Raw genomic sequence first — 9,815 nt, 5'->3', positions numbered from 1 at the left:
TAATCGGTACTTCCGCCCCTCGCCATTGAAGCAAAAAAAAAATCGTCCGTAGTAGCTTTTGCGGTTGTTGGTCGTAACAATTCAGGATCCCATCCCATCGCCATTGATGAAGAAAAAACTCACCGGCAGTAGCTTTTGTGGTTGCCGTTTGCAACAAATCAGGATTTTTTTGCCCATCACCGCCGCCGAAAACACTCCAATCCTTGCAACAAAAGCAGGTGTTGGTTCCAACTCCGCCTTCAGTCGATTCCAGCAAACCCATCTGTTGGTTCGACCAAGGCCGAATGGGCCGTGGCCTGCCCAACATTTTAACATTTGAGCATTTTTTTTACTTATAGGCCTTGGAACATCGTTCCATATGTTGTTTCCTTGTATTTAGCCCGTCCAGCAATGGGCTTGAAGCTCCGACACTAGCAACAACCCCATCTGCTGGTTCTAGCTCCGGCTTCAGACGGTTCTAGCATTTGTGACACACAGTTGTACCAGTGGCTTCTGGTCCGCCCGAGCCAGTGGCGGGAGGTAAGGACCTTGCGGTCGTGGCAATGAGGCGACTGTGGTGTTTGGAACAGCTCACGACGGTGCCATGAGCCTGCTTGGGTGGAGTTTGCAAAAAAGAGAAGAGAGAAGATGGCGATGCGTGAGGTGGAGAAAACGAGTGGAGGAGCCCTCGCGAATGGATAAGGTACATGGCCTCAGTGTTGCGTGGATCCAACCGGCTGAAACTGTAGCCGGTCGGCCGTAGAGAATCATTTCTGTAGAAAATAAATATGTAGACCGACATTAGGCCATCTCCAACGACATCATTCGCCATTCTTTTGCTTGACCAGACCAAACTCTCCAAACAAGAAAAAGCCTCTAATGTAAATATGGTGGACATGTAAAAGGAAGAGGACAAAGATTATACTTGTAAAATAGTCACTTACAAGTTCTATCATAGGTATCTGGAGGCTGCGTACCCAACTGCCTCCCTCTCTAGAAACTCTAGACAACTACCATAGCTCCGCCTATCATTGTCGAATAGGAAATGAGTCCCCTCATGTTATGATTGTTGCTCCGACGATGGGAAATGGTTGGGAACCCTGGATCTGTGTTGCGCTGAACTTAGGTCTCTTGTAGTTGGAGTTTGGTTCACCGGCGGCGACACTTTGATGGCGATGACGGCACCATGCGGTTTAAGAAAGTTTCCTTGACTCTGGCCCACCCCATCAGTGACAGAGAGGAGAGTTTGGGGTCGCCTGGTTGCTGCTCTTCTAGAGTGGCTGATCTGGTTGTGATGCATGTGGTCTTCGAAAGCGTCTTCAGGTGGGGTACATGGCGATTCTTTAACTCATTCGTCGATGCTCGACTACCTCTAGCATCATCGAGGAGCCCTCGAGGTTAAGTCTCGCTGATATTTATAGTTGGATTTGCAACAGTCATTCAGTTCACTGTGTTCTTCTCTAGGATGCTAATTTGTTTTTCAGATCGTTGTCGCCGATGTTAGTTGTTTCATATCAGCGACCTCCCGAACAATGTGTCAACAATGTTCCTCTCGCTTCCTGCCAACAGACGACACTGACTTTTGCTCGTAGTGCGTGCGCCACCAAGTGGAGGAGGAAGACATCGTCAATTTCCCCAAAAACATATGTGTAATTTAAAATTTATTTAAGGATGGCCTTGTAAGGTTTGATGAGTGATGGGCCTGGGCCATCTAATTCATCCCATTATATTGGGCTATCCATGACACACCCCATGCTAATATCTTTCGATGCTGCAGAAAATCATGGATGCTATATCTCGCTTACTACGAGACCTAGCGTCCACTCTCCAGATGGAGACATGAGATGGACCGACTGAGCAGTGAGCGAGGCGAACAGCGCTTCCCGACATTTTTTATTGTTTTTTATTGTTTTTAATATGGTTTTCTAGCTGTTTTCTATTTTTTTTTATGATTTTCTTTTCGTTTTTGTTTACCTTTTCTTTTCCTTTTATTTTTAGGCACCTACTGCGTATTTTATTTCCTTTTCTTTTCTTATGTTTTTGTTCACCACCTATAAAAATATTCATTGTGTTATTACAAAAATGTTCATCACATATGCTAAAAATGTTCATCGAGTTTTTTTTAAAATAGTTCTGACACATATTTAAAAATATGGTGACCGTGTATTAATTGTGGTTTGTCGTGTACAATATAACTTTAAAAGGTTGATAGCCTATTTCAGAAACATACTCAACACATATTTCATAAATATTTGGCATGTATTAGTTTTTATGTGTATCTAGAAATTATTCATCGTGTATTAAAAAAACCCATAAATTTCCTAAAAATGAATCATCTATTAGAAATTCTTCTCTGTGTATCCAAAAACTGTTCATAGTATTTAAAAACTGTTTAAATTTTCTTCAGAAATTCATCATGTATGCTGAACATTTCTTCGAATACCTGAGAATTTTTATAAAACAAAACACTATGAACATTTTTTGAACTCTATGTGCATTTTTTGAATGTGATGAACAATTCTGTAACACACAATTAATTTAATTTAGAGACAATGAAATATTTCAAAATATAACCTATGAACATTATTAAATATACGTTTAACATTGATGAGTGCTTGCTAACTCTTTGAAAAATAGACAGTGAGCCTTCTTTAAATAAGCTATGAAATTTTCTTAAACACTATGCAAATATTTGAGATATGCGATCAACAATTTTTTCAACATAAGTTTAACCTTTTTGAAACTATTAACATTTTAAAGATGCATAATGAGACTTTTCTCGAAATACATTGAATTTTTTAATTTGTTTTTGAATACCCACTAAGATTTTTGTAAAACTAGCTAAATTTATTATTTTTCGAAATCTATATCTACATCTATACCTACCTACTATAATAATAAATAAAGCAAGGTGCGTTTCTCTATTTTTTTCATCCGTTCACCGTGAAATTTTTATATTATTCTATTCGAGGTGGTACTAAATTTTTGTTCATCCGTCCGTTTTTTAGCAATCCAGAATTTTGTACTCGGCCCGCACACGTTATGGCCCAGCGAAGCCAGCCCACTTTTTTGCCTGCCCATGTAGCTGTAAAAAGCCAATTTCTCGCCATGAACGGTAGATAGTCGGAGTTCGCACGGGGCGGCCTACACTGGGCCGGCCCATTTTGTTTTTCCGTTCAGGTTAATTTTTATTTTTACCTGATTTCGTAATTCCAAAATTTTAAAAAAGTTCATAATTTGAAATTTTTATAAAAGTTTCGAAAAATGTTTGAATTACAATATTGTCTTCCCCTTTGAACATTTTATTTTCTCTTTCTGATTTTTTAAATTTCAGAAATATTTGAAACATTGTTTGTGATTTAAAAAACATGTTCTTTAAAAATTATTAGAAATTTTAAATATCCCCTTTTTAGTAAAGTGTTCACAGATGCGAAATAATGTCCGTGTTCAAAAACACATTTTATCTATATCTATATCTATACCTACTAATAAAGCAACATGCGTTTCTCTAATTTTTTCATCCATTCACCGTGAAAATTTATTATTCTATTCGAGGTGGTACTAAATTTTTGTTCATCCGTCTGTTTTTTTAGCAATCCAGAATTTTGTACTCGGCCCGCACACGTTATGGCCCAGCGAAGGCAGCCCACTTATTTGCCTGCCCATGTAGCTGTAAAAAGCCTATTTCTCGCCATGAACTGTAGATAGTCGGAATTCGCACGGGGCGCCCTACACTGGGCCGGCCCGTTTTTTTACGTTCAGTTTTATTTTTAGTTTTACCTTATTTTGTAATTCCAAATTTCTTAAAAAGTTCACAATTTTAAATTTTTATGAAATTTTCGAATTTTCTGAATTAGAATATTGTCTACCCATTTTCAAAAACGTTTGGAACATTTTATTTTCTCTTTCTGATTGATTTTCAAATTCAGGAATATTTGAAACATTGTTTGTGATTTAAAAACATTTGCTTTAAAAATTATTAGAAATTTTTAATATCCTTTTTTTCAGTAAAATGTTCACATATTTAAAATAATGTCCGTCTTCAAAAACACATTTTATAAAATTGTTCAGAATCTTCAAAACATGTTCCGTTTTCAAAAGTCTGTCACAAATTAAAAAAATGTGCGGGTCTTCGTAAAGGGTTCTTGTCTTCAAAAAATGATGTTGGTTCAAATTTTGTTCAGTTTTTTTCTTCTGAAATGGACGGAATATTAAAGATATTGTTCGTAATTTGAATAAATGTTCACGTTTTCAAGAATATCCGACAATTCATATTTTGTATTTTTTTTAAAATGTTTTAAATCTTAGGGTTGTACTATGTTCTTTAATATTTGCGCTAGCCATTGGTTAGCAATAGGCATTTGTTGTCGTGGCTAGCGATACGTGATCGGGTCTTTAAGATCATGTGTTCGATCGTTCAACACTTTGTTTTTTTTGGATTATTACTCGTGCATTGCAAATATAGGTCATTTCAGTGCCTGCCAGTGGGCTAACCCAGACGCGAACTATTGTGTGTCTCACACGCTATTTGACGCAACTAGCGTCATGTAGTAGTTCACACGCAACTGCCCTAAGAAAAAAATATACGTATAGATTCTGTTGAAGAAAATATGCCCAAGAGGCAATAATAAAGTTGTTATTTTATATTTCCTTATTCATGATAAAGATTTATTATTCATGCTAGAATTGTATTGATCGAAACTTAAATACATGTGTGAATACATAAACAAACACCGTGTCCCTAGTAAGCCTCTACTAGACTAGCTCGTTGATAAAAAATGATTAAGTTTTCCTAAGCATGGACATGTATTGTCATTTGATAACGGGATCACATCATTAGGAGAATGATGTGATGGACAAGACCCATCTGTTAGCTTAACATAATGATTGTTCAGTTTTATTGGTATTGCTTTCTTCATGTCAAATACATATTCCTTCGATTATGAGATTATGCAACTCCCGGATACCAGAGGAATACCTTGTGTGGTATCAAACATCACAATGTAACTGGGTGATCATAAAGATGATCTACAGGTATCTTCGAAGGTGTTTGTTGAGTTGGCATAGATCGAGGTTAGGATTTGTCACTTCGAGTATCGGAGAGGTATCTCTGGGCCCTCTCGGTAATACACATCATAAGCTTGCAAGCAAAGGACTAAGGAGTTGGTCACAAGGTGATGTATTATGGAACGAGTAAAAGGACTTGCCGGTAACAAGATTGAACTAGGTTTGAAGATACCGATGATCAAATCTCGGGCAAGTAACATATCGTTGGACAAAGTGAATTACGTATGTTGTCATAACAATTCGACCAATAAAGATCTTCATAGAATATATAGGAGCCAATATGTGCATCCAGGTTTCGCTATTGGTTATTGACCAGAGAGGTGTGTCGGTCATGTCTACATAGTTCTCGAACCCGTAGGGTCTGCACGTTCGTTGACGATATAGTATTATATGAGTCATGTGATTTGGTGACCGAATGTTTTTCGGAGTCCCGTATGAGATCACGTACATGATGAGGAGTCTCGAAATTGTCGAGAGGTAAAGATTGATATATAGGACGATGATATTCGGACACCGAAAGTGTTTTGGAGGGTACTAGGTGCTTATTGGGTCACCGGAAAGGAGTTTCGGGCACCCCCGGCAAAGATATGGGCCTTATGGGCCAAGAGAGGGAACGCACCAGCCACAAGGGGCTGGTGCACCCCCCATAGCAGGCCGACCTAGGAGGAGAAGGAAAGAGGGGAAGGGAAAGGAAACTGTGGATTGGGATTCCCACTTCCTTCCCTCCCCCATCTTTCCTTCCCCTCGGTTATATATGGCAGGGGGGCGCGGCTTGGGAGGGACTCCAAGTAGGATTCCTCCTACCTGGGCGCCTCTTATGGCTGATCCTCCGTGCCTCCCACCTATATATATGTGGGAGGGGGCGCCTAGCACAATACAGATCAATTGTTAGCCGTGTGCGATGCCCTCCTCCACCGTTTACACCCTCAATCATATTTTCGTAGTGCTTAGGCGAAGTCCTGCGGAGATCACTTCACCATCACCGTCACCACGCCTTCGTGCTGACAGAACTCAGCTACTACCTCGACGTTTTGCTGGATCAAGAAGGCGAGGGATGTCACCGAGCTGAACATGCGCAGAACACGGAGGTACCGTGCGTTCGGTACTTGATCGATTGAAGCACGAAAAAGTTTGACTACATCAACCGCCTTGTGAAACGCTTCCGCTTACGATCTTTGAGGGTATGTAGACACACTCTCCCCCTCGTTGCTATGCATCTCCATGTATAGATCATTGCGTGTGCATAGATTTTTTTTGTTTTCCTTGCAACGATTCCCAACAGTGGCATCATGAGTCAGGTCTATGCATAGATGATATGGATGAGTAGAACACAAAGAGTTGTGGGCGGTACTTCTTACGACTAACGTCTTATTTTGATTCGACGGTATTGTGGAATGAAGCCGACCGGACCAACCTTACATGCCCTCACACATGAGACCGGTTCCACCGACAGACATGCAACTAGTTTTGCATAAAGGTGGGTGGCGGGTGTCTGTTTCTCCTACTTTAGTTGAATCGATTTTGACTATAGTCGGTCCTTGAAGAAGGTTAAAACAACACACTTGACGAATCATCATTGTGGTTTTTGTCGTAGGTAAGAACTGTTCTTGCTAGAAGCCCTTAGTAGCCACGTAAAACTTGCAACAACAAAGTAGAGGACGTCTAACTTGTTTTTGCAGGGTATGTTGTGATGTGATATGGTGAAGACATGATATGATATACGTTGTTGTATGAGATGATCATGTTTTGTAAGTTATCCGGAACCGACAGGAGCCTTATGGTTGTCTCTTTATTGTATGAAATGCAAACGCCATGTAATTGATTTACTTTATCACTATGCGTTAGCGATAGTTGAAGCAATAGTTGTTGAGACAACCGCGACGCAAGGATGGAGATCAAGGTGTCGAGCCGGTGACAATGGAGATCATGATGATGCTTTGGAGATGGAGATCAAAAGCACAAGATGATGATGACCATATCATGTCACATATTTTGATTGCATGTGATGTTTATCTTTTATGCATCTTATTTTGCTTAGTACGGCGGTATCATTATAAGATGATCCCTTCACTAAACTTCAAGGTAAAAGTGTTCTACCTCAGTATGAACCATTGCTATAGTTCGTCATTTTGAGACACCACGTGATGATCAGGTATGATAGACTCTATGTTCACATACAACGGGTGTAAGACATTTTTTCCACATGCAAAATACTTGGCTTAAACTTGACGAGCCTAGCATGTACAGACATGGCCTCTGAACACTGGAGACTGAAATGTCCAACGTGAATCATATATTAGATATGATCAACATCGAGATGTTCACCATTGATGACTACCCCATCTCACGTGATGATCAGACATGGGTTAGTTGATTTGGATCACGTATTACTTAGATGACTTGAGGGATGTCTAGTTAAGTGGGAGTTCTTAAGTAATTTGATTAACTGAACTTAATTTATCATGAATTTAGTCTTACAGTTTTGCATATCTATGTTGTAGATCAATGGCCCGAGCTACCGTTCCCCTGATTTTAATGCGTTCCTAGAGAAAGCTAAGTTGAAAGATGATGGTAGCAACTACACGGACTGGGTCCGTAACTTGAGGATTATCCTCATTGCTGCACAGAAGAATTATGTCCTTGATGCACCGCTAGGTGAAAGGCCTGCTGCAGGAGCAGGAGCTGATGTTTTGAATGTTTGGCAAGCTCGATCTGATGACTACTTGATAGTTCAGTGTTCCATGCTTTACGGCTTAGAACTGGGACTTCAAAGACGTTTTGAACGTCATGAAGCATATGAGATTTTCGAAGAGTTGAAGTTAAATTTCAAGCAAATGCCCGGGTTGAGAGATATGAAGTCTCCAACAAGTTCTATAGCTGCAAGATGGAGGAGAACAGTTTTGTCAATGAACACATACTCAAATTTTCTAGGTATTATAATCACTTGACTCAGCTGGGAGTTGATCTTCCAGTTGATTGTGTCATTGACAGAGTTCTTCAATCACTGCCACCAAGCTACTAAGGCTTCGTGATGAACTATAATATACAAGCGATGAACAAAACAATTCCCGAGCTCTTTGAAATGCTTAAAAGCCGCAGAGGTAGAAATCAGGAAGGAGCATCAAGTTTGATGGTTAACAAGACCACTACTTTCAAGAAAAAGGGCAAGGGAAAGAAAGGGAACTTCAAGAAGAATGGCAAGCAAGTTGCCACTCCTGGGAAGAAGCCCAAAGCTGGACCCAAGCCTGAAACTGAGTACTTCTACTACAAAGGGACTGGTCACTGGAAGTGGAACTGCCCCAAGTATTTGGCGGATAAGAAGGATGGAAAAGTGAACAAAGGTATATTTGATATACATGTTACTGGTGTGTACCTTACTAATGCTCGTAGTAGCGCCTGGGTATTTCATACTGGTTCGGTTGCTCATATTTGTAACTCGAAACAGGAGCTATAGATTAAACAAAGATTGGCTAAGGACGAGGTGACGATGCGCGTCGGAAATGGTTCTAAGGTCGATGTGATCGCCGTCGGCACGCTACCTCTACATCTACCTTTGAGATTAGTTTTAGACCTGAATAATTGCTGTTTGGTGCCAACATTGAGGATGAACATTATATCTGGATCTTGTTTAGTGCGAGACGTTATTCATTTAAATCAAAGAATAATGATTGTTCTATTTATATGAGTAATATCTTTTATGGTCATGCACCCTTGAAGGGTGGTCTATTCTTGTTGAATCTCGATAATAGTGATACACATATTCATAACATTGATGCCAAAATATGCAAAGTTGATAATGATAGTGCAACATATTTGCGGCACTACCGTTTGGGTCATAATGGTGTAAAGCGCATGAAGAAACTCCATACAGATGGACTTTGGAATCACTTGATACTTGCGAACCATGCCTCATGGGCAAGATAACTAAAACTCCGTTCTCTGGAACAATGGAGCGAGCTAATGACTTATTGGAAAAAATACATACTGATACGTCTCCAACGTATCTATAATTTTTGATTGTTCTATGTTGTTATATTATCATTCTTGGATGTTTTACAATCATTTTATAGCAACTTTATATCATTTTTGGGACTAACCTATTGACATACTTCCAAGTGCTAGTTGTTGTTTTCTGCTTATTTTTTACATCACAGGAAATCAATATCAAATAGAGTCCAGACGCAGCGAAACTTTTTGTGGATTTTTTTGGACCAGAAGACCTAGTGGGCCAAATAAGTACCGAAGAGGGGGCCCGAGGTGAGCACAAGACACCTGGGCGTGCCTGGAGACCCAGGCGCGCCCTGGTGGGTTGTGCCCACCTCGGTGACCTTCCGCACAACCTCTTTGCTCTATAAATACCCCAATATTCCAAAAACCCTAGGGGAGTCGACGGAAATCAATTCCAGCCGCTGCAAGTTCCAGAACCACTAGATCCAATCTAAACACCATCACGAGCGGTTCATCATCCTCATTGGTGCCTCATGAGAGGTTATTTTTGGCATGGAGGTCTTTTTTAGTTTTCTAAAGTACAATTTTTCCAGATCCCTAAGCACTTTGGTCATGTCAACTAAAGTCTTACCTACCAAAATTGTATCATTCATCCCACACAATGGTTGGAATCCCAGTCGTTCAATTACAGTAGACCAAACCATGTTTCACGTTTTCTATAGTCCAACCAATAATACAGATTCAGCCTGGTGATGATTTTCAATATGTTGTGATAGTAGTTTCCTGCATTGATTAGTTAAGGAGCCATCCTTCCGTTTTAC

Source organism: Triticum aestivum, chromosome 1B, assembly GCF_018294505.1.
Source record: "Triticum aestivum cultivar Chinese Spring chromosome 1B, IWGSC CS RefSeq v2.1, whole genome shotgun sequence".
NCBI lineage: Eukaryota > Viridiplantae > Streptophyta > Magnoliopsida > Poales > Poaceae > Triticum > Triticum aestivum.
The sequence above is the reverse complement of the archived record's forward strand: the minus strand, read 5'-3'. Positions refer to the sequence as shown.